The sequence below is a fragment of the Canis lupus genome, chromosome 9, assembly GCF_003254725.2.
Source record: "Canis lupus dingo isolate Sandy chromosome 9, ASM325472v2, whole genome shotgun sequence".
Classification (NCBI taxonomy): Eukaryota; Metazoa; Chordata; class Mammalia; order Carnivora; family Canidae; genus Canis; species Canis lupus.
Window position 1 is genome coordinate 8,717,343 of NC_064251.1, and position 24,817 is coordinate 8,742,159.

The 24,817-nt window shown below is 38.7% G+C and overlaps 1 long non-coding RNA gene across 1 annotated transcript; it reads right to left on the reverse strand.

Moving 5' to 3' along the window:
* Nucleotides 1-24,466, reverse strand: LOC125755681 (uncharacterized). Its single transcript, XR_007412736.1, has 3 exons — nucleotides 24,286-24,466; nucleotides 2,707-2,804; nucleotides 1-130 (listed from the first exon to the last, which is right to left on the reverse strand). It is a non-coding gene; the product is annotated as an uncharacterized LOC125755681 (long non-coding RNA).
* Between the last annotated feature and the right edge of the window lie 351 nt (nucleotides 24,467-24,817).

Here is a 24,817-nt window from a genome sequence, read left to right on the forward strand (position 1 = left end):
GGCTCCTCCACGGAGCAAGCAGCAGCAGAGCTGTGCAGTTGCTAAGAAGTCAAGGAATCACTCACTGTTTTGCAGGCGTGCGCATCTGAACCCGGCAAGGGCTCAGTGTTTTCCTGAAATCTCCCTTATCCTGTAAGAAGAGAAATCTTTTTTACCTCTCTCTCTGCCCAATGCCAGTTCCAACAGCTGTAACTATTTCATTTTTAATTTGCTCCTTGCAGCCTTGTCTCTGCTTAATCCATTAAGACAACTTTGAATGTTCCCGGCTCATATATTTATAAAGGGGGGGAAAAATGAAAGGAAAAGACTTTGAAAAATGGTATCTAAATTGTAGCCAAATGTACTCAGAACTCTCCTAGGTTAAATTGCAAATAATTTTCTTTCAAACATCACAAACACTCTCTCTAACTTAACTCAACAAATTGGACCAAGGGGTTTCATTGCTCTGGGAAACATGATTCATTCTCTTTTTCTCTCTGTTCCTCCTTCTCTCTCTCCTCCCTCTCACTTTCCTTCTAGACAAGTTCTTCTGGTCGTGTTTTTAGCCACATTGTATTATCTCTAGGTTTCCTTCCTGGAGCTTCCATGAATAATTTGCCTGTCTGGAGAGAGAGCCATTTTGGAGACCAGCCCCATCCTCAACCCTGCTGGGCGAGGGGAGGGGTGGGGAAGAGGGGCCGGCTGCTTTAAATCAATCAGTTGACACTAATCTAATGTCTAATTAGCTCTGGGTGGGCGTGTGCTTTGATTATAGGAAGTGCCTCAGGCAGTGGCTGGCGTTTGAAGGGCTGCTCCACACATATCAATCATCCTTTGACAAGAAGAACTGGAAGGAAAAAAAAAAAACCCAAAAGGGGGGCCACACTTCTCTCCATCATCTGTTGATTATCTGTTTCCAATGGTCCAAACCAATGCTTTGAAGCTCATCCGTTTGCTCTTAGCAATGAGCGCCTGACCACAGAGAAGCAAGCTTTCTAAAGTCAGTTAAAACTGCCAGTTGTGTCAAATAATTACTTCCTGTGTCACGAAATACCTCATCATATCTAGTAACAGTTATGTGCTCTTTAAAAAATCCTTTAAAGTAAATGCAGAAGCTCTTCATTTCAATATTCAGCTGAGTCCTGAAAATGCAATAATTCGTTCTCATGGAGTCGTTCCTGTTTATGGTTTATGTGCAATGATCCGTGATTGAACAAAAGCAACAAGATCTTTAAATAAAAATTTTAAAATCGCTTTTATTGAAAATGGTATGCCTATAATTATTTTCTGATTGTTTTATTTTCTTTCCTTCTGTACTTAAATTCGCTCTATTTGCGGGATAGGAGACTTAGAAACTTTCCTAGAAGTGGCCATGGCATATTTAAATGTCATGAGAGGCCAGTCTCATTTTCATTTGTTCTTCGATGTCACAGAACGTTGATGAGGTCAGAATTAGCAAGGCAGTTAGGGCGTCTTCCAGTTTTTAAACAAAGGAAAACAAATCAAACGGAGGAGTTAATTTTACTCATTCTTACTGATCATGAGATTGAAAGAGGTATTTTAAAATACTGTTTTTATTTCAGATCTCTTTGATTTGCTTTTCTGTGTGCTTTTATTTTTCTAATGATTCCAAGCTGTTGAATCTGTTGGGCACAAGAAAGCGGAGTGACATAAAAGTGATACTTCAAGAGATTCATGTGCAAAGCCTGGTTAGAACACAGTCCGAGGCTCTGTAGATGAACTGTCAGGTTTAAATCCTGGCCATACTACTTACCAGCTGTGTGACCTTGGGCAAGATACTTAACCTTGGTGAACCTCACCTGCAAAATGGAAATCACGATAGTGTCTACTTCACAGGGTGATTATGAAAATCAAATAATATGATGCATGTGGAGTGTTTAGCACATGGTAAGCACTCAATAAAATGTTAACTGTTCTTGTTGGTGTGCAGAAGTATTTTCCCAACAATATTGGCTGAGTTCAGAAATCCACAAAAAAATATGTCTGTCTTTGGAGGCAGAGACTTGAAAAGGAAGGTCTCCTAAAATGTTATGTGAGGTATAAGCATGATACCTATACCATTGTTTTATATATGGGCATTGTGACCTTACAGAAGCATTGCATTCTTGGATGAAAAATAAAATACTTAAGATTATGACCCACTTTGAGTTAAGGTATGCATTCCTTAAGAATTTTCATAAGGTTAAACTTTCCTAGATGTGAAGTAATTCTGATTTGACAACTCCGTTAGAAAATTCACATTGGAATGATCATTAGAATACTTCTTTCTAGCTTCAAGAAAATGTCCCTTCTCTCTCTTTAACACAGACAAAGTACGGGAAAGACAAAGATGTATGTGTTGTAAAAAGCACTAGCTCAAAAACAAAACAAAACAAAATTTTAATTTTTAAAAATTAAAAATATAAAAAGCACTAGATCCCTCTTTTCCACACTAAAATTTAATACTTTCAAGTTTTACCAAAAATTTGCAATAAACATTAAATACAAATGACTACATCATACATTTTATCATTTACTTGGCTTCATTTAATCAATATAATATGTCTTAGAAAATGTTCTATTAACATGAAGACTAATACATTTTAGTATAAAATTAAAATTATTCTTGTAAACTTTGTTTTCTCGAAAATGAGAAACAAGAATATCATGAAGATAATCAATTCTGATTTCCTTCCTTGAAGTATTTTGTTGTTAACATAGACTCACCAGATGATCAAAAGCCGGATAAGGAAGTCGTCAGAAGCATAAACTCAGGTTATCGATTTCCAGATTTCTTATTGAAAGATGGTTGATGCTTCATTACTCTGGACAAATTTTGAAAAGAGCAGTTAGAGGTAATAAAAAACAATCGCCATTTTTGTAAAAGTGCAGAGACATGCTATTTCATGACTTTCAATTACTTACAGTAATTTAAAAAGTAGAATAAGAGATTGCCAATAAAGGTCCGATCATATCTATTTTAAGTAAGAGAAAAAATAAATAATAATGATGCGTAATTAGCATATTACTTCATGAATATTTTAACATTGCTAGGTTTTGGATTCCAGATTTTATGCATGTAATTGATTAGTAAATCTGTAATTCTTTTGATATAATGAAAATGAAATATGAAATGAAGCATTAAATGGGTTTGCATCACATGCACCAAAATCTGAATTAACTGTTTGAGTCCACAGAGTGTCACTTTATTTTTATAACTAATCAAAATCCAAAAAGTTACTAAGAGGAAAAGAACAAGCCTTGCCTTCCAGAAGTCCCTATCACCTTTTGTTTCGGTAAACTCAGATATGAAAACCGTAGCTAAAATCAAGTCTCAAGCAAAGGAAGCGCTATGAAACGGCCGTCTTCTTCTCAGGTGAACACACCACATTGCAGGTGATAGATAGTTCTCTGCTACTGTGGGAACGTGTTTTTAAACTGTGGTGGGAGAGATTTCGACTAGACTGTAGAAAACACTCTCTACATGAGGGTTATGTGTCATGGGAAAGCACATTACAACAGGGGCTATAGAACTTCCTGCTCTGGGAATTTTATAATAAGAGCCAGGCTGGTGTCATTTCACACAAGACCTGCCCGGAGGTAGGGGAATGGATAAAATGACCTTTCCTGCCTCCTCCAAGGGCTATGACTGGTCCTTAATGAAAACCTGGTACCAAGGACTAGTTTGGTATGGAACAATGCTTTTAAGGCCAAAGTTTAATTTCATAACAGCAATCGGATACTGTAGATAGCTGGATTGCACTCTTTGGAGATGGATAAAATGACATGGTCTTTGGAGCTCATCCCAAGGGGCACTTTAAGGAATATTCTCTGGGAACTGCATCCTGTGCTGGCAAAGGCATTACTTGATGATTTAATGGGTCTTTTCCATTTCCAGGTCTTATGATGTATTATTACCACCATTGAGCAGTTATAGTCTCCACATGGTAACAGACACCAACTAAACAGTTTGGCCATCCAACTTCAAAATTTGGTCTTGTTTCATTGCTGCACAGTTGTTCAAGACAGTAGCTGCTAAGCTTCTTTCCCCTCTCCTTTGAATGTGTGCTCTTCGGTGTTGTCATTAAGAGCTGTATATAGAGTTACCCGATTTTAGTCTGCATTCCAAGGAGATTGCTGTGAAAGTTTATTGGTACTGCAGCTTATTCTCTGGGAAGTTAAAAGTCCTCAGAGCCTTGGATCTCAAGTCTACTTAACTTGCTCAAAAAGTATGAGATATGGTCTACTTGGGAGACTATGAATAGTTTTGAATTAGGGTGTGTGTGTGTGTGTGTGTGTGTGTGTGTGTGTGTAGCTGATTCATCCCAGTAATGCTCAGTGGGCCATCCAAATAAATGCTTATGCTGTTGCTTTTTACTGATTCTTGATTCTTACATGCTGTAGCTCTAAAAGAGATAGGATTGCTACATTTACTATTGAAATAGGCCACTGGGCAAGCTTTGGGAGGAAAAGAGGTACAAGGAAGCTTTCTGGCTTCCTTTTTGTATGTGGTCATGCTGAATGCCGGCTACTTTGACTTCTTTTCTGCCGCTACTGAAACAGAAGAAGGTGGCACACAATGGGCACAGCAAGGGAGGGAGAGGCAACGGGTCGCTCCCCGCAACAGGTGCAAGTAGCATGGCTGTCACTTTCCCACACATATCAGTAGGTCTCAAGTGGCCTTCTGCACTCTGAAAATGAAATAAATGGCTGTGTGGATCAAGTATCTGCCAATTAGAAGTAGGAAGCAAAAGAGCAACAAGGAGGTGGATGCAGGGGGGTAAAGAGGGGTGGAGTGCAGTGAGAGGGGTTGTTTGTGTCCTCGCATCTTTGTTATTCTCATTTCCAAAGCTTGGATGTGAAATCCTATCTGTGTTATTTTGCTTCCAATAATCATGCTCCACTGAGGTACTGAGATGGTATCTGGGTGATGAACACAGAGAAGTTCCATTGTTCCTCCCTTCATCTGTGCTGAGGAGCTGCCAGTAAGTGTCTTCAGGTGGAACTGGAAGGTTCCTAGGGAGGCAGACACTCTACAGAACCTGGAATGGGGCTCCCACCAGCAGTCTTTCCTTCTGTGCCAACACCTCCGCCCTCTACCTCATATATCATTCATATTTAATGGACTGATAGTGCCTGTCATATCCTTAAACCTGACCTGAAATTGTGATACTCACTTGGAACAATTTGAGATCAGACAAGTAGAAGACATGTTTGTGGTTAAGGAATTATTTTCAGGGGTCTGTCAAAGTGTTTCCATATGAGGCTAATGCCATTTTCCTAAGGAGCAAATGCAAGAGACACAATAAATATTATTTCGTTTCCTTTTGGTCCATTAAACAAAAAAAGAAGGAAAGAAGGTACTCACAGGGAGATTTTCCAAGAGCAAGTAAAATGTACTGTCGTCTAAGCAAGTTTTTCTTTTTTTTTTTTGGTCATTTTTTTCAGACATCTCTGAATAATCTATATTTTAATTCATTTTTACTTTCTGTAGAAGGTAGTGGGGCATATATTCTCATAATTCCCTCCCCAAGCTTACTTGTTTGATCTCTAGAATCTATCTTTTGTTTCAACTGCATCTAACTACATGCATCCTTGGTACATGTCAAGAACTTTCATAACCTTTTGGTACCTGCTACTCTGTATGCAGAGTCCTTTTTTCCCCTTTCTCTATTTGGTGGCTTCTTCGTATTTTCCAAGACTGGGACCCCATGTCCCTTCCGGTGTCAAGCCTTCTCCAATCCCCTTAGGCATAATGTAAGTATCCTCTTTGTTGGCCTGCTGCTTTCCAAGAGCAAATGCAATGCATTAATGCATGGTAATTATTTGTGAATATGGCTGTCTCCTCCCTGGGTGATGAGTCTGTCTGGAGCAGGGGACATTTCTCCTCCTTTAATTCCATCACTGTCTGATGTGGTGCTCCATAAATACTGATTGATGAGACGAGGGATGAATAGGGCTTTCAGAGGTTAGGATGAGCCTGAAAGATGGGCTTCTCAATCTCCTTTAATGATTTGCCACGGATGAGCATTAGAGCCCAGAGTTATGAATGCAGTTCCCCCATATTAGGAATTCTTCAATTAGGAATTCTCTAAGAATTCCTTTATTAGTAACAAGCATGTGATATGTAAGGTCGATGTCAGATTTACGGTTGGACTTTTTTTGTATGTATTTGGTTGCGTATTACTGATGATGATGATGATGGTGATGGTGATATGATATAATAACAATATCAAAGCTGACATTTATTGAGTGTTTAATATGTGCCAGGTACTATGGCAAGCAATTTTGTATATATAATCTTATTTCATGCTAACAAGAACACTATGAGTTATATATTATTATCCTTATGTTATTTGTGGGGAAACAGAGCCAGAGAGTGTTTAAATAACTGGATTCCACAATTAGTGAATAGTATAGTCTAGATGTGAACCTAGGAAGCCTGGTTCCAAAGGCTAACATACAGGTATGTTAGCATAAAACAAGTTCCATGAGAAACAGTCGAGGAATGCTGTAACTATCCCGGGTGGTTGAAAGGATTCAGCCTGTGATTACTTACTCCACTAGAATTTGAAAGGCATTGAGCTTTTTCTATTTCCATATTACCCATAAATTTCCTCCGATCCTCCAAGAGTTCAGAAAGATGAGGACTGCATATCCTGGACCAGTTTGGATCTTCAGACTAAGTGAATCCATTCAGCTGGGATTCTGGTTGTGTATCTAGACTTAGAAGAAACTTGGAGGATTAAGTGGTTTTCTGGAAAATGTTGGCCAAAAACCACATTCACCCCAAATTGCTGTGTGAATGAAACACATGGGTTTTCTTTGTGATTTTTGAATAATTCCAGTGGTGGCCTCAAGCTTCTATTTCCCTTTATTTGTGTGGAGTCAACCAAAATAGCTTTATACAAACAACAAAAAGTATGAAAAAGCGTATGCACCTTGTCACTGTTTTGCCAGTTGGAAAAACTCTTAGGACACATGGACAACAACAAAAAACAGTGGCTTTGGGATTAACCAGCTCTTAAAATCCTAGAGACTTTGCTTATTCCAAAGTGCCTTGTCTTATATTTAGTTACTTTTCAGTTTTACACTTGCTCATTACCAGTATTTCAAGCATTACATTTTTCTTCTTCTTAAATAGAAAATATAAAATTATACTCTTCAATGATATTTTTAATTGTATTTGATGGTCAAATGTGTCACATTCTAGTAAGGAGGGAGAATAATGTTTGGTTTAAGTTGGTAATATTATATTTCTGTGGTTGACTATTAGAAAATTTCTAATGTATTTCTTCATCTTGTATTTTTAAATTTTTTGAAGTTTGTGAAAGGCTTATGGAAATGTTGAATAAGAAGGTAAATCTCTTTCCTGTAACCATCACCAGAACTCATTCTAAAATGGAAATCAATGGTCTACATTTGTATGTCAATTATATTTTTCTGGAGCTCAGTATATATGAACTATAATAAACATTTTACCTTATTTTTTACTTACCAGTCTTTTTTCATATGACATAGAAAATGAGACAAGATTTATTATGTTATAGCACCATGTTTGATCTCAAATATTTCTCTCATTTTAATCATTCTGATCTACCTGGATTTAGAGAGACTACTGATAACGAAGAAAGATTTGAACATGACTAATGGAGAGTAATTGCAAACTTATTAGAAAACTTTTGTATGGAAAAGCATTCTCAGTGTTTTCACAAGTATATTGGAAAAAAATACTGATGAAGTTTTTAAGGAATGAACCTATCTTTATCTGATGTAGCTAAAGACTTGTCCCTGACTAAACTCTGTCAAAGCCACTTGCTGATGTCAATCTACATGGGTAACTTGGACATTTTTACTTATTTTAACATTAAGAATACTCAAAATATTTAAGAGCATATATACTCTAAGACTTCAGTAAGTTATTGGGGTCTAACATGACTCAGGAATGTTGGCATACTGAGTCCACCTAAAATGAGTGATCCGTAGAACTTAAGGTTAGAAGACACTTTAGATAAGTAAACTTTATTTTTTTGTAGAAAAGCTACTTGAGACTCAAAAAGGTTACATGATATACAAAGCACAGCAGCAAGTAGTATATATCATCTCAGATCTCCCGTATCTCCAGAATTAACTGTGACTCTAGTAATTTAGAATCCAGGCAATGTAAGGATCATATCTATCTTTTTCTATATAACAACTGCATTAGGATCAATTTTGGAATAATATTCACATATTTATAATAATGATGAAGGCTTCCATACCAATAGTCTAAGAGTAAATAGATAGTAAATGCTACAATAATTAGGTTGACGTTAATTAGCCCCAAATTAAGGTTTGGCCAAATATGATACTGAATGATGGTAAGTGAAGTGGCTTACATAGGGAAAAAAAAATTGATGGAAGACAATGTCTATAGGAAATTACAGAACACTACAAAATAAGTAGAGAAACACATTTGTTACCACTAGAAAATAAAGATCATACTTTCAGCCACTGCAGTGTCTAAGTATAGTGTGTCAGATTATCAAAATGTTCCTAATTCTCCACACCTTCCTAAATCCACACGCTTTGCAATGTACCTTTGCAGCTTCTTTCATCATGAGAGGGTCTCCTTTTCCCCATCCCTCAAATCTGAACTTGTCTTGCAACTTGTTTTCACCACCAGAATGTGGTAAAAGTGACCATGTGCCAGTTTTGTGCATATGCTTTAACTGCTTTAACTGTCTGTGTGTCTTTTATCTCTTGGAACCCTTCTCATCTGCCATAAGAATGAGTTTGTGCTATTCTCCCAAACAAGAAGAGACTTCTGGCTGAGTGTCACTCAGTCACCAGGTAATGATTTGTGAGATATGTAAGTGAAGCCATCCTAGACCAACCATCTACTCTCTGGGGCCCACCAGGCGACTGCAGATGCGCAAGCAAATCCAGCTGAGAGCAGCTAAACCTGGCCCAGATCAGAACTTCCCTGCGGGTCTACAGACTTTAAGGAACAATAGATGCTTATTGTTTTAACTCACCGAGTTCTGGAGTGATTAGAGAGCATTGTGTCAATAGATTACTGATATAAATAGTTAAACATTAAGGGCATGACAAATGTCTGTGTAAGACTCAGAAATTCTACAAACCACATGTAATATTCAACTTCACTCAGATATGGACAAGGCAGTTCTTGCTTTCAGTTGTTACTTGGTTCAATGCTCCATTGATTTGGATAACCAGATAACTACTCTTTTCTAAAATTCATACAGAACATTAGTTAAAATGGTGCTTAGAAATCACTTAGTCCAACTGTTAACTTTATAGGAAAGAAATAGAGGCCAGTTGAGTTAAAGGATGAGTCCTCAGTTGCTTCTCCTGTTATTGAAAGAACCAGAGCTTAGTATTTTTGCTACTTTCATTGAATGCCTTGATTCTGCTCTGAGATATTCATAAAGAAGACAAATACTGTGTGAATATTATATTTTGTGGAGTTCACAGCTATTGCCACTTGATCTTTCTGAAAAATAATTCAACGTCTCCCACACTGATAAACACATTCACCTACCACTGATAGCCAAATGTCTTCAGTCTTGGTGTGAGGACATCTACTACACTATGTCTACCTGTGCGTGTATTTCTCAAGTTGAGAGTTGGATCGAACAGTGATTATTGAATAGTTGTAACTTAGAAATTTTGTCAGAGAAGGAAGCCTTTTCCACTTTGAACAAGGGCTTACTTACCTTGCCCCTTACATGTTTTACTGTGCAACATCCTCTTCAGTATTCAATTTCTTGCAGCATTCAGTGACTGCACATGGGTACCAAAGTCTCCACACCATGCCTCTGAAACAGGCTCTGAGCAGTTTCCTACTGGGAGTAAACTGTCATTTTTCACCACATTAAATTTTATGTTTCAAGCGAATGGAAAATGGATTTTATTATTTTCTCTCTCTCTCTTTCTCTCTCTCTCTCTCTTTTTTTTTTTGCCACGAATGTTTTATGGCTGCAAAAACAGAATTTGTGGTTTCAACTGTTCAAGTTTGATGCAGAAAGCTATGGAACCTCTTATGTAACCTGATGGCCTGAATAATTATCAAAATATTTTGCTTTCCACCCTTTCTAAGCTTTAGCAGCAGAAAAAAAAATAGTATATGCAACCTTTTGACCACAAAATAATAATAATGAGAAAGCCCCTTTTACAAGGTCTGCTCCTACACCTACACTAAAGATGCTGTAATTGGGGGAGGCTAGTGCTCATGCAGGTGTGCTGTGTCCCAGCTCTAATCAGGGACTACCTTTTGCAAGGAAGGAAACAGAGTCTATGAGAAGAAAAGCCAGGGTTAAGAGAAAAGAAAAAAATGGGATGGAGACCACTTAGTAGAGATCCAGAGCCATATGGCCTCTTATCCTTTCTGAATCCAGAAATCATGTTCTGGAGATCTGAAAAAAATTATGGGGTACTAAAAGTGTGTGGGTGTGTGTTTCTTTTGGCTTATACAAAACATTATTTCTCAGTGTCTACTGAGAACTGAATGTCCTCCTAGCTTATTTAATATCGTATCACCCCAGATGTATTTTAAACAGAGGTGAGCCTCGCTTTATGAAATCTGGGGTCTAGGATATGATGCTGATGAATCAAATTCTCACAATGAATTCTATAATTGTGTATATATGTTCATACATATAATGTATATATAAATTATAGTATATAATATATAACTATAAGTTTGTGACTCTTTTCTTTTTTGAACTTCGGAAGTTTTTAAACTCCATTTACTTAGAATTGGTTTTAAATTAGCAGTACTTGTTAATCTGTATTCTTGATATTTCTTCGCAGTAACTTTTCTTCATGAAATGAAAGATCCACGCACACCAACATATATATGAACCATAAGGAGTCCTGCTGTAATGTAAATAACACTCCCCCACTTCACATTCTCCAAAAGGAAAGAAAAACTATCTTTTTTTTCCATTTCAGTTTGGATGATTTTCTTGTTGGCCACATTCATATATTCCTAATTGCCTATGTTTGCATTGTATACTCCTTAGGGAAAGAAAAAACTTATTTGACTTGCAAGAAGAAAACGCTACTTATTTGCCATTTATTTCCCCACCACGTTACGTAACATGTGCTAAATGTAAAAGCCATTTGCAAATGTGTTGGCCTAGTTTATCGGTAGAATATGAGGTCTGTGAGAGCAGGGAACATTGTCTGTGCTATTCTGAGGCTTTCGTCAGGGCTGCTACCATGCTACCACGCCGGGATGCAGGAGGAACTCAGTGACTCTTTGCCAAATGACTGAATTGATGCGCCAAGCTCTACCTCCAACAAATGTCATACAACTAGCAATTACTAGTTCACTTTTCTGACTCAGAGACTGAGGGCCAATAGTGAATCACCTGCCTTTTAATCTATCAGATATCACACCTGCCTTTTAATCTATCAGATATCACGGGGATATTGAATTTCAAGAGTAGTAATGGCACCAAATTTTAATTCCAAAGATCTTACGTTACAAGTTATTCCAACTCTCAAAGTCTGGCTTCAGATGAAGTATGTACTTCATGGAGTGACAGTTTTTAAAGATGCTACAAGGGAAACAAATACGTCGGATTTGGAGTGCAATGCATTCAATATTATTATAGGAATCACATGAATCCACTGATTCAACCGAGCCATACTCCTAAAGATGACGAACAGAAGAATGCAAGTTATGTTAGAATTGATAATTGCCACCAATGATTTTAGTTAACTGTCACCTAAGACTGTGCAAAAGTGGCTGTTTGCAAAGTCTCTGTAGGGTTTTAATGGATATGTTGAGGCTTTTGAGTCTGACAGGTATGATGTAGAATAGCAGCCTCATTAATTCATGAGACACATAAACTCGAACAAGTTAATATCTCCATACTTCAATCTCCCCACTTACGAAGTGATGGGAGTACTCCCTTTTGAAATCCATGACAATGATCATGTAGTAGCATGATTCTCAATTGTGGGCTCTGGAATCTGGTCACCTGGGTTTAGAGTCTGGCTTATTATTTGCCAATCAAGTAAACATGAGCAAGTGATCCAACATCTCAGTGCCTTGGTTTAGGGAAGTTTTGAGGGGACCGAGTTAATAGAGAAATATTAAGCATTTCCTGCAACACGGTAAAGACTAAATTTTAGTCACTGATACCATCCTTATCATTGTTATAATTATCACTGATTAAATGGAAGCTATCATAGCACTTTTACTAGGCCATTCAGAAGAGGCAATTCCATTTGGAGAAGATGAATACTGGTTGTTTTATTTGTCTTTAAAGAGATGCTTCATCATACTTAGAAAATTATTCAGATGAGGGAAATGATTTATTTTCATTGCAGTTTCCAGAAGAGAAGACTCTTTCAATGCTGGGTCATGCTATTATAGAGCCAGGGGAACTTCTAAGAAGGGAGTGGTACCATACTGGAAGATTCCATTTCTTCTTATTGGATTAACTCCATGTCCATCAAATGTAAATTCTAGTGACTAGCCATCCATGCTGCTTAGTTAATAACAGTTCCCCCATTCAGAATGTATTGAGTTTGGGGGCTGATGGAGTTTCCTTTTCAAATCAACTCTTTTGGAAATCCTTCCTAATGGAACTTTGTTCATGTGGCCAGAGAACAATGCAACCAAATAAGCCACCAGCTGGAGTGAAAGAGATGGCAAAGCTAAAAGGCATATCTCATTCTGGGGAAAATTAACCTCCCAATTTTGCTCAGTAATTGATTCCATCTGACTGAGGAGTTTCAGGCTCGATTGTGACTGTCATTTGGATAGCTGGGAAGCAAAAGCCTGTAATTACAGTCAGGCAACCCTGTTATCAGAGCCAGGGGAGGGCTTTCGTCTCTTCCTACCCTGGGTGATCACAGGTGAGGCTGCAGGGGAGGGAGGAAAGAGAGAGGGGAAAGTAAGCTGGTGGATCTTTCTCCCTGAGAAAGAGCCCCCCAGGCAACCTCAGCCGCAGAGGAAAGGTCAGAGGTCTTACGGGAGCCCTCTTGAGTTTTCATGATATGAATGTGAAGAAGCCAGAGCTTCCTGCTTGCTGCAAATTCTTCTCCCTGGGGAGATGCTGCGCCTGGAGATAGCTAATAAAGCTCTGGGACTGTTATGATTCACAGGTAGTTGGGAGAATCCTAATAATTCTACCTCGACTATGCCATCAGCAGCTGTGTAAATAACTTTATTATGTTCAGAGAGGGTCTGTGAACCGATGATGTGAACACTGAAGTTTTATAGAACACATTAAATCAGATAAACTGAAAATTGGGGTTGTCTTTGCCTTCCATATACTTGTAAAGCAGATGTTGTCAAAACTTCTCAGCACCATTTGACTATCATGATTAGGTTAAGTGCGATATTACTGCTCTTTGTCAGTGTAGGCATTAAGTGTGTGTCTTTTTTTTTAAGTGTGTGTCTTATTAAAGATTGAAGTGAGTCTATTAAAAGCAGAATTAGCTTTTTGGAAAATGTGTCTAGTGGGATGAAGAGGCATAGCTTAAATCGTTTTGTACTAGAGCCGGGATCCTTTATAAATGGAACTAGGGTCTTGGACTGACAGTTCCAAAGTAAGGATTCAAGTATCAGGAAAAAAAAATGTATCCACTTTTTCTATTTATTCATTCGTTTCCTTGGAGTATACTCCAAAGATTTTTTTTTTTTTGTACTCCAAAGATTTTTGAAAGAGTATTGGTACTATTCTTTACACATCTAGAAGTATTCCCAGAAAAATTACAACAATGCCCTTCATCAACTTCATACAACTATATTTTAAATGATTTTATTTATTTATTTGAGAAGGAGAGAACACAAGCAGGGGGGAGAAGCAGAGGGAGAGGGGGAAGCAGGCTCTCCACTGAGCAGGGAACCCCCCACCCGGGGCTTAATCCCAGGGACCCTGGGATCATGATCTGAGCTGAAGGCAGATGCTTAACCGACTGACTGACTGAGCCACAACTTAATACAACTATTAAGCCCTAAGAAAAAGGTGTCAGGGCATATGGGTTGGCTCAGTGGTTGAGTGTCTGCCTTCAGCTCATGCTGTGATCCTGGGGTCCTTGGATGAGTCCTGCATCAGGCTCCCCGCAGGGAGCCTGCTTCTCCCTTGAACTGTGTCTCTGCCTCTCTCTGTGTCTCTCATGAATAAATACATAAAATCCTAAAAAATAAAAAGTATCATTGATGCTACATTTACTGTTGTGAAGAGATTGGCTGCACCGGCAGATAAAGTCTTAATGGTTAGGTAAGAATAACTCTTTTATACTATTAACTGCCAGTACAGATACATAGGTTCCATTATTATTTACAATATTTATGCCTAATATTTGTGTGATACTATATAGTTCACAAAACACATATGTTACTGTTATCATGTAAAGACATTGGCTTGAAGTTGAGGGATATGGTCAGGTTGATTCAATTAAAATTAACTTCTTAATTACCTACCAGGTGACAAGTATGTCTTTGGTGATCCGAAGTCTTCATAAATACAAATATATATAAATTTATAGTTTGAATGTACTCAGAACATTCACTCACTGTGTGATAAAGATAAATGTTTATGGTCATGAAGGAAAGACAACTGAAGTATCTTAAGAGACTCTCAAACGTTGGCAGTTCTTCTGAATATCAATTATGTAAGGAATTATCTTCCACTTAAACAATTATAGTTCCAAATCTTTTTTTTTTAATTTATGGTCATTAATGTATGATGGATAAGCATATGGGAAGGATATGGTGAAACATTTCAATTCATTTTTTGCAGGTAGAAACTTAAGAAAAACTAAGATACTTAGATTTCTCCAACCACCCCCTTAGGAAAATGCAAAACTCAGGCCAAGGTTTAAAAAATGAAATAATAAAATACAGGCCTTTACCTTCTTTGCCTAGAGAACCCAAACAATGCTATTAATCTTTAATTTGGGAAGAGTCAACAAAATGTGTGTCTTATATAAAAACTAAATTTAAAAGTAATGTGTGTGTTAGCTACTATGAACAAACACAAATACCTCTGGCATTAACCTAATTTCTTTTCATGTTCAATATATTCATCTGTTTTTTTTTAAACAGATAATTACATTTACAACTCACAGCATTGCTGTACATGTTAAATGTGTATGGTTTGACCTAAAGACCTATGAAATCACAGCATTTCCTTACTTCTTTTTTAGCTGCATTTCTACGTGTTCTATGAATAGACTATACTTTATATTAAACCAATGCAGGACTGCTCTTAGGTTGAAACCAACTTTTGCTATTACAAACCATGTTGAATATATTAACCTGCCCCCTGTTTCTAGTATTTCCTCTTCTGAAGATAAAGGCTTTTGGTCATTGAGGAGGGCCCAGGTAAACAGCCTATGTGGCTATTTTCCATTTTACTAAAGGGACTTGGAAGGGAAAGTAAGGCACAAAGTCCACAGAGTGGACACTAGGGCAATCTAATTACTGAGGTCAGGCAGCACATTGCTGGGACCCCTGGAAGGCTGAGTGGCTGGAGTATGGAAAAATCCCAATTAGATGATTAATTTAGGTTCTGGGTGTGCTTTTTGCCTATGGCCACAGAGTCAGGAAAAGAAACAATTACCTCTCAAATTGCCATGCTGGACCGATTAATTTTTAATTGAGTCTTGTTAAAGGCATGGAAAATTGTGACATATATAACCTGAAGAAATAGTCCTGAGCCAGTGGGAGCCACTCTTCTCCCCACAGGAATCCACAGATTTAACCAGAAAGGAAAGTGATTCAGATAGAGCCTGGAGGCAGGGGTTGGCAGTGATGTGAGAGGACTTGGCTACCTTGGAGAGAAAGCTGTTCTTCAAAGAGGTGTCAAAGGGATAACTGGTTTCCCTGTTTTCCCTCTATATCCAGGCTACCTCATTTGGGCCTTGCCATGCATTGGACTCCTTCTCATATTACTCATTGTCTAAAATGATGACAGTCCCGTAAATCTCATCTCTGTGTGGGATACTCAGATTAGACTGGACCCTAATCCTTTCTCTCTCTCTCTCTTTTTTTTTTTTTTAGTTCTGTACAGCATGAGGAGAAAGAGAGAGAGTATGTGTCTCATACTCAATGAGTATCAAATTGGAAATTTTGGTCTAGGTTGAGAAACAAACCGAATGTTGGAGGAGTACAGTGGTAGCATGAAATGACTTGAGGGGAATTCAGATTTACAGCAGGATGCTACAAATCAAGAAGAATCCTCACATGGCATCCTGGAGTGTTTGACTTTTGAGGCATCGTGGATGTAGAGTTGTTAGTTAACAGGATCTCATCTAAAATAAGCATCCATATGCTAAGGATATTTCACTGCACCTTTTATAGATGTCAAGCATTCCTGGTTCCTTGGAAATCTCAGGTTCTATTCACAGTGTCTGTGAATAGACTCAATAATAGGGTCAAAGAAGCTCACATTTTTTTTTCATTGATCCAACACATATGATTTCATCAAAGTAAATCAGGATTATTTTTTTATTAGGCAATTTCCTCTTAAATCTGATTCGTCTCTTTAATTAGATACCAAGGAGATACTAGTAAGTGACAAGAGGTATTTGTTGTCTTATTTAAATTGCACCCTTGGAGGCCAGGATCAGGTCAGTGGTCCAGTAGAAGTTACAGAAGCATGTGAAACAGGCAGAGTTTTAAAGATTAGCCCATACGAAATGTCTGAAATGTTAACAATCATAAATGCTGATTGTAATAGATTATATTACAATGTGACAGTACTCACTCCCTTCTCTCACTTCCATGGGGTGGAGAGTATACTTTCAAGGAAATTAAATTGGGGATATGGCCATGTGTCCTTTCAGCTTCATGATAGGGGAGAGTATCCTTCCCCACCCTTCCTTTTGAGCTCAGTCATTGACTTGTGTGGATTAATAGAAATCCATGCCTTGTGAGGATTAGTAGAAATGGCATGGTTTACTTATGTGGTCGGGGTTGGGCCTCTTGTTCCTTCGCCATTGCCATGAGATGATTATGCCCTGGCAGGATGTCTGCTCCACATAGACACAGGGAGAAGATCCAGACTTAACCTTCATCTTGGTCAGTCCAGTTGAGCTCAGCCTTCGGCCCAGTCTAGAGACTCAGCTCCCAGCCAACCTGCAGCTACATGAACAGGAATAAATATTTACCAATACACACTATTAAGGTTTCGTGGTAGTTTGCAGAAATAGATAGCTGATGTACTAATGAAAATAGTGTGGGTTGTATGATGGTTACACAACCCACGTTAGCATTCATCTCCGGTTTTATAGGCAAATAATACAGGTTTTAATCATTTAAAGAGAATATCTCTGCCTTTGTGTTTTCCTTAGGATGGTTTGCTTGAAGCCAGGGCTCGCCTTGTGTCCTTGGACAAGTCACTTGGGCCTCTTTATGTCTGTTTCTCCATTTGAGGAAAAAAGATATTACTTGCCACCTAGCTTTCCCCAGGGGTCATAAATTAACAGTTGAAAAACTCTTTGAGATCTCCCATGAAAGGTGCAATTTAAGCAGAAGCATGCCTATTATTTATTTTTATTATCCATTTTAAAATTGAATACTTAGAGCAAATAGATTTTCCAGCCACCAAAAAGGAAGTCTCTTCTATGCCACAACATATTATGTATTGGGCACTCTCCAACTATAGACTATATTTCCCATTTATAGCGCTAATTTAGATGTTTATGGGTCTGTAAATGTATTCCATTTCTCCTGGGGCTTCTGAATACCTATAAGAGTCTAATACTTTGGAACACTAAATGATTCTTTGGGCAAAGTATAAAATAGGGAAACAAGAAAGGCAGGGAAAGGATTACGTAACAAGGGAGACACTTTTTAAAAAATAAAATAATTTAAAATTCCCGGAATTACTCTGACGTATAGTCAGTGTAGTGCAATTTGTGATTATTGTCTCTCCCTGGTGTTACAAATTATCACTTTTATATTGAGCTTCTACTAAGTGTTCAACACAAAACTATTTGCAGACGAGAATATAACCATGTTAATAGCGTACATTTGTACCAGCCTTCACTCTGTGCCAGGCACTGTGCTGGGTGATTTTTAATAAGTATCCCATTTATTACTTTCCACAACCTGATGGAAGGTTGAAAGGGTGCATTATAATCCTTACTGTGGACACTCCAAGAGGTTAAATCATCTACTCAAGATCACACTGAAGCAGAATTGTGGACTGATTCTAGGTTCTTCTTGCACGGAGTCAGTCCAAGCTCTTCATGATGATGTGGTTCTTGTTTACAATTTTTAGGGAGTGATGAGACCAATGTAAAAAGAGTAAAAAGAGCCTAAGATATTTTAATATCTATAATGAAATATGCTGTGATGCCCTCAACATGACTGTAGGGAAAGAGCTGGTATGTGAGAACATGAAAATCAAAACCTGGTCTAATGTTTCCAGTTTGTCTGCAGCTTTTGTTTGTTTTTTGTTTTTTGTTTTTTTTTTTTTTGCAATTCCTGTTCCAACACCAATGTAGGTAATCAAGTTTTCAGTTTAAACACTAATTAAAATAGCCCTTTCTTGGTGGGCTATATGGAATTTTCTCTGCAGGGACGTACATTAGAATGGTTACCTATTGTCCTCACTTATAAAGACTTGCCTTTCGTAATTTGAAAGATAGCGTTATGAAGACTAGTTGGATGAACAAACATACATGAACACAAAGTTTGGAATCAGAGGAAAAACCACAGATGAGGGACCCTTTCTAACTTGGATTCCTGCGTGGGGCCCTAGTCTATGGCGAGCTGTAAAAGCCAGCCTCTTTTCAGGAACCGGAAAATTCAAATAGCATTTTCAAAAACACCTCCATGTTGCTGAAATCCCCATGTGGAGGAGTAATATTTTCATCACTCTCATCTATCTTATAAAATTTTAGACTTGCTGGGAGAAGAGGTTGCTTCTAGTCATTGAGGTTCCAACATAGTCATGAATAATTCTGAACTTGGCTCTCTGAACAATATGCCCTGGGGGCTCATGCCATTGTTAACTACTCTTCTAGTTTTCAGGGACTGGGCTGAAGCCAAGTGGCTCTGGCTTCCTAGTGGGGTGTGAAATTCCAGCTTTGTCAGTAGTTAGATTGGTATGTACCCCGTCACCTTGAAAAAGGGAAAATCATTTTGAGGAGACATTTTAAATTCTCCTATCAATCATTGATTAGTTACCATCTCTACACAATGATAAAGAAATAGGGGCCCCTATCCCTCCTTGATTTAACATTCAAGTCATTCAAAGCAGGATAAGCCATGCCCTGACCAGGATTTGCAAAGAAGCCTGAGAGGGTGGATGGAGCTGGGACTGACTCCATTTTTTATCTTAATCCTGCTTCTATCACTTTTAAGCTGTGTGATTTGGGGCAAGTTATTCAACTTCTTAGAGACTCAGTTTCCTCAGTTATATAACCTGGAAATAATACCTAAGTCAGCTTTTTTTTTTTTTTGTAGTGGGATAATAAATTCATCAACCACACAGGGAAGTGGACTATCTATTTATCTATCTACCTACCTACTACCTACCTACCTATCTATCTAGTCATACATCCATTTGCATGCTGTGCTCATCAACCTTTTATCAAAAGAAGTGCTTGAAGAAGATTATCATTAGACTGGGAGAAATTTACTACTGATAAAGTCGTTCAACCCATCGCAGAGCATCTCCATTTTTATCGATTTTTTCAAACATTAAGGAAAACATGATTTTAATATAACTCTGTATATGACAGACTATATTTTGAGAATCTAGAGGGTTTTTTTTCTTAATGGCTTTTATTTATTCTCTCATCTCCTTCTGCTAGCTGGATCTTAGCTCGAGAAAGAAATTTTAAATCATTCGATGACCCATTCAGTGCAAGGACTCTCCCTATATTACCCCTGGAGGGTTGTGGCCCAGTCTTCTCTGAACACCCAATGGGGAGCTTAGTATCTATCCCCACATGAGAACCTTATGACCAGCTTCAAGCATTATAAAGTCTTCCCTGTGTAATACCCAAATCTCCTGTAGTCTCTGCCTTTTAGTTGTCTCCATTCTGGGCTCTGTAGCTGCAAAGAACCAGTTACTTCTCTAAAGAAAATTCAACATCTCATAACTAAGGGCTAATGTGGCTCTTAAGAAAGAGGACTTATTTATGTTTCTGTAGAAAATAATAATAACTTATCCAGATTTCTTTACCAGACACCTTAGTAAATTGTGCCTTCCAAGGGCAGACAGCTAAATCTTGTGGTGGGTGCCAGGTTGCGTTGGTGCCACATTGAAAACCACATGCTTCACTAAAGGGGGTGATCTAATGAGTTTATTTCTCTGCCCCGGTTCCAGCGACAGGGCTATTTGAGTGACTTCATTGCAATCAGTATTGCTGACTAATGCCTGTATCAACACCTACCGCCGCCACCACCGGCACTTCAGTGATTTTACGTTTAGTTTGATTTCTCCAGACAGAACTTTTCCACATCATTGGAACTAATTGAGGTAATGGAGAAATTATTCTGGTGCCAGAACACTCTTACTTTCTTTCGCCCACTTCCCCCCTTGGTATTGAAAGACAACAATGCACACAGTCTCTCAGTGTTTCTTTATAGCAAGAGGGGGAAGCTTGATCATGTCACCGTTACCCCGAGCCCACGCTTGGACAATTAAGGCTGGAAAACATATCCTAACCTCCATCTTTCTACGCTTCCCAAGGCTGCTGCTGCATAGTCCAGCACTGTCATCGTGCCACTCTCCTGAGCTGCTTCTCGGTGGGGATTTAGGGATCCTTGCTGTTGTTCTCCAGGCTGACCACAAGACATCGTCTACTAGTCACTAAAACAATTAGCAGACAGAAACAAACATTTATGAGAACGTGTTCCACCTTAATTGTAAGCATTGTCTGCCAATGTTTATAGCGTCTCAGAGGGAGTTTGGAAGTAAGACTGAGTGGGCCAAATATGGTTTTGATTACAGGGATTTGTATCAAAGGTGGAATGGTGCCTTTATACGGACTCCCCAGCCCCCTTGGCTTTGTGTCCCTTACTCAACAAGGCTGAATAAACCATTCCCGAGAGAGCATGGCATACTGAGGAGTCCCTGATATTGCCCCATGTCAACAGTTAAGGGCTTAGTAAGCATTTGGGGTTGAATTTTGGTAGACCACAGCAAGACTTTCCACTGTCTGGTTTGGATTCAAGGGGCCACTCCACAGTGTGAGAGAGTAGGATAGTGTCTCAATGGTTCAGAGTCTTCCGCCTGGCACCAGAAATGTTGGTTCATCAGCTGGGGTGGGAGGGCAATTAAAAGTGAGTGGGAAAACTTGCATGTCTATTTGAGGTTGGAGGAAAGAATCTAATACATTCTAAATTACTTTAATAATATTTAGCTTGCCTATTGTGCCAGTATCCCTTTCTCTGTTTTCTCCTTCTTTCTCCAGCTGCTAGTCTTACAACTTTTCTCTTATTGATATGTCCACCCAAGGTACGTAGCAGAAATGATGAGGTTTGAGCAACAGATTGCAAATTTATCTGTGTTATTCCTGGTTAGCAGCTCCGATCAGCATTTGGTTAGAGGTGGCTATTTGAGCTCAGAGCTGAAATGGGTGTTTTACATTACTTGTGGGTTTTAGTTCTCCACATCACCTCTGACCTCTTTTGCAAAGTTAATTGAGAGTTGGCCTTTTTCAAATTGACTGCAGGAAATTGACCTTTGTGTTCACGCTATGTTAGGAAAGGCCTGGATGAAGAGCAAATCAAAAGGCAAAATGGGAATGATCTGGCCCTTACAGTCATGCTCCGGCACTTTGTGAAATGATCACACAAATTCCCTGGTGCAATCACGTCGGCAGTGGTCACCTACAAAATTGTTTCCCTGTGGAGTCAAACCATAAATCAGAAAATCTCATTTTAACTTGCAGCATACCTTGATGGCTCAAATATTTAACAATCTGGAAGTCTCTTTTAAATTAATGTCTACTATGTTTATTCTGGTTTAGCTGAATGAAGCCTGATTCCTCATTTTTAATCACTGGTAGAGATAGCGGCTTGAGGCTACTCATAGAAATCTAACCCTAGGGATTATCTTGTCAGGCCCGCATGTCTATTATTTGGGGAAGAAAAAAGGGGTTAAAAAAATGCATGCATTTTGACGTCAACAATCCTGGGTTCAAAATTTGACTCGGCCACTCATTCTCCGAGTTCCTTCAGGAAAAAGATCTAAAAGTCTGAATCTTAATGCTTCGTCTGTAAAAGAAGGAAATTTGCAAGAAGTAAGAGTGTGTGAGGATTAAGTGAGTATTTTAAGAATTTAGCACTTGTTTACTAATGTTGTATGCCTCTTCTTTGCACTGGGGACCCAGCGGCAAAGGGAACAGACAATGGCCTGCCCTCGTGGAGGTTATACTCTTTGAGGGCTGATTCATTTCCCTTATACTTCTGGGGACAATGAAGAGTCCTGGTTAAACCAGCAGTGTTTGAAATCCAATAGGAAATGGATTGTTATTTTTAACTAGAAAGCCAGCATGTTAAATGGCCTCCTAAGACTCACAGCTGGATTAAATAATTCTGGGTCAGATTCTAGATTTCATGGTCTGGTGGTAAGGTCAGGTTGAGCTTGCAGACGGGGTGTCTGATTCGCGGCTTGATCCCAGACAAGTACTCTATATCTATCTTAGTCTTGATTTGTGTTTGTTTTGTTTGTTTTACCTGTAAAATAGGTATGATGATACTTTTTTTAACCTTGTAGTAATATAAATATAAAACCAAGTGAAATATGTGAAGGTGGCATATATTCTTAAAATATATTCTTAAGTGCATCCTAATTTTATTAGTGAATCAAGGTATAGAGACTCTCCATTCCAGCAACTTAATCATATCAACAAATTATTCAAAACGAAACATAACACGCTTGGCAGTCCTGGAGCAGTCTACAAATTTAAATACGGTGACCCAAACTAGATGTTGGAAGGAGACAGAATGAGTGCTTTCCAATTAAAAGCACTTGTGGAGGAGAGGCAGGGAAAGAGAATTCGGCATGAAGCTTCAGAGAGATCACTAACTCCATAATGGAGACAGAGGACGCCTTGAAGACACATGGAGAAGCCTAGACCTGGTTCAAAACTCAGCTCTTCCACTTTCTATTGTATCAGTGATATATAACAAAATGCCGCAACCTAAGTGTCACAAAGCAATAACCATTACATATGAGTCAGCTGGACAGTTCTGCTGATTTTGGTCAGTTCACCTGATCCTGGCTGGGCTTACTCAGGAGTCGTCTTGTCAGTTTGCAGGTCAGCCTGCATCACACTGGCCTACAATGGTCTTGTTCCCATGTCTGATGTTTAATGGTTGGTTGGCTATTGGCTGAGATGATAGATGCAGCTGGGACACTGTCTCTCATTGTCCAGCATTCTAGCCTGGCCTTATTGGTGTGATGGAGGTAGAGAGAGTACAGGTGTCCAATGGATCTCAAAGTCCAAGCTCTGAACTGTGACCACATCACAGCTTCCATATTCTCTTAGCTGAAGAAAGTCAGAAGACTAGCTGAAATTCAAGAGGTTGGGAAACAGACTCAACTTCTTAGTGAGAACAGCATAAGAGTCACATTGCCAAGGCTGTGGATACAAGGAGGGCTAGAGAATTGGGTTTTGTAATCTACCACACTAGTCTGTGCACTTAGACTAGTTCCTTCCTTTTTCTGAGGGTAGCAAGTACCTCACAGGACTGTCATGAGGATTATAAACACATGTAAAAAAATAAATAAATAAAAAAAATAAAAAAGAAACACATGTAAAGCCCTGGATATTGTGTAAAACCTACCTGTAGATACTACGAATGGTAGCCGAAATTATTTTCCTCTTTGCTTTAGGTTTTACAAAACTGACATTTTTGATGGTATACATACATCATTGCAGGACTATTAAAAACACATAAAATAATACTTATATGGTTGATAATATAAAGCAAAATACATATAAAAAAAAGAAAGTAATTAAAAATCACTGAAATCTCATTATCCAGCTCTCAGCACTATGAACATGTAGGAAACATAGGCAGCTCTCATTATTAGCTATCATCATCCATATTGGCTTGGATAGATTGGTCTTGCTTCATTTGACATTGGTAGGTTACGCTGTCTTTCCCTATAACTCGCAGGTAAGTGCAAGATCTAACACCGCACTCTTTATCTGCCTATCTCTCTCCTAAGCCATGTCTACCTACCCACCCACCTACTACAAGCTTCTTCTATTTACCCATTATTTTGTATGTCGTCTGTTAACGGAGCCACCTTGACTAACTCAGCTCTATGTGACCCACAGGTTCCAATCACTTTTCCCTCTTACCTACTCTGTGGGCTGGTGGCAGAGGAAACTTCAACCCTGCTGCTCAAATCTATCAGGTGCTTCCAGTCATCTCTGGGAGAAATCCGGATTCCTTAGCATGAGCAGTAAGAATCCTAATTGCCTTCTCTTCCTGCTTCTTTCCAGTCTTATTTTCATCTACTCTCTGACCCTAAGCTTTACATTCTGTTCACCCCAAACAATGCAGAGCTTCTGGAACACTGTGGTCTCTGCATACCCTGTGTTTTCTGCAAGAGAGCTCCTTTAGCCTCATCTTCACAGCCAATCCCCTTCTCATGTAGCTGGATTATTATATTATCTGTGTGTGAGACACACTGCGCCACATCTCTGACAGCACTTGTCACATGGCATTATTGGCTTATACGTATGTTTCTACTACCAGATCCTGAATTTATCAAGTAGCAGGAAAGAGTCATGGTGTCAAACATTTGCCAAGTCTTCCAAGTCCCTCCTGCACACAGGCATGGCGTTTGAGATTGCAAATAAAATGAATGAGTGATTGAACAATCTGCAG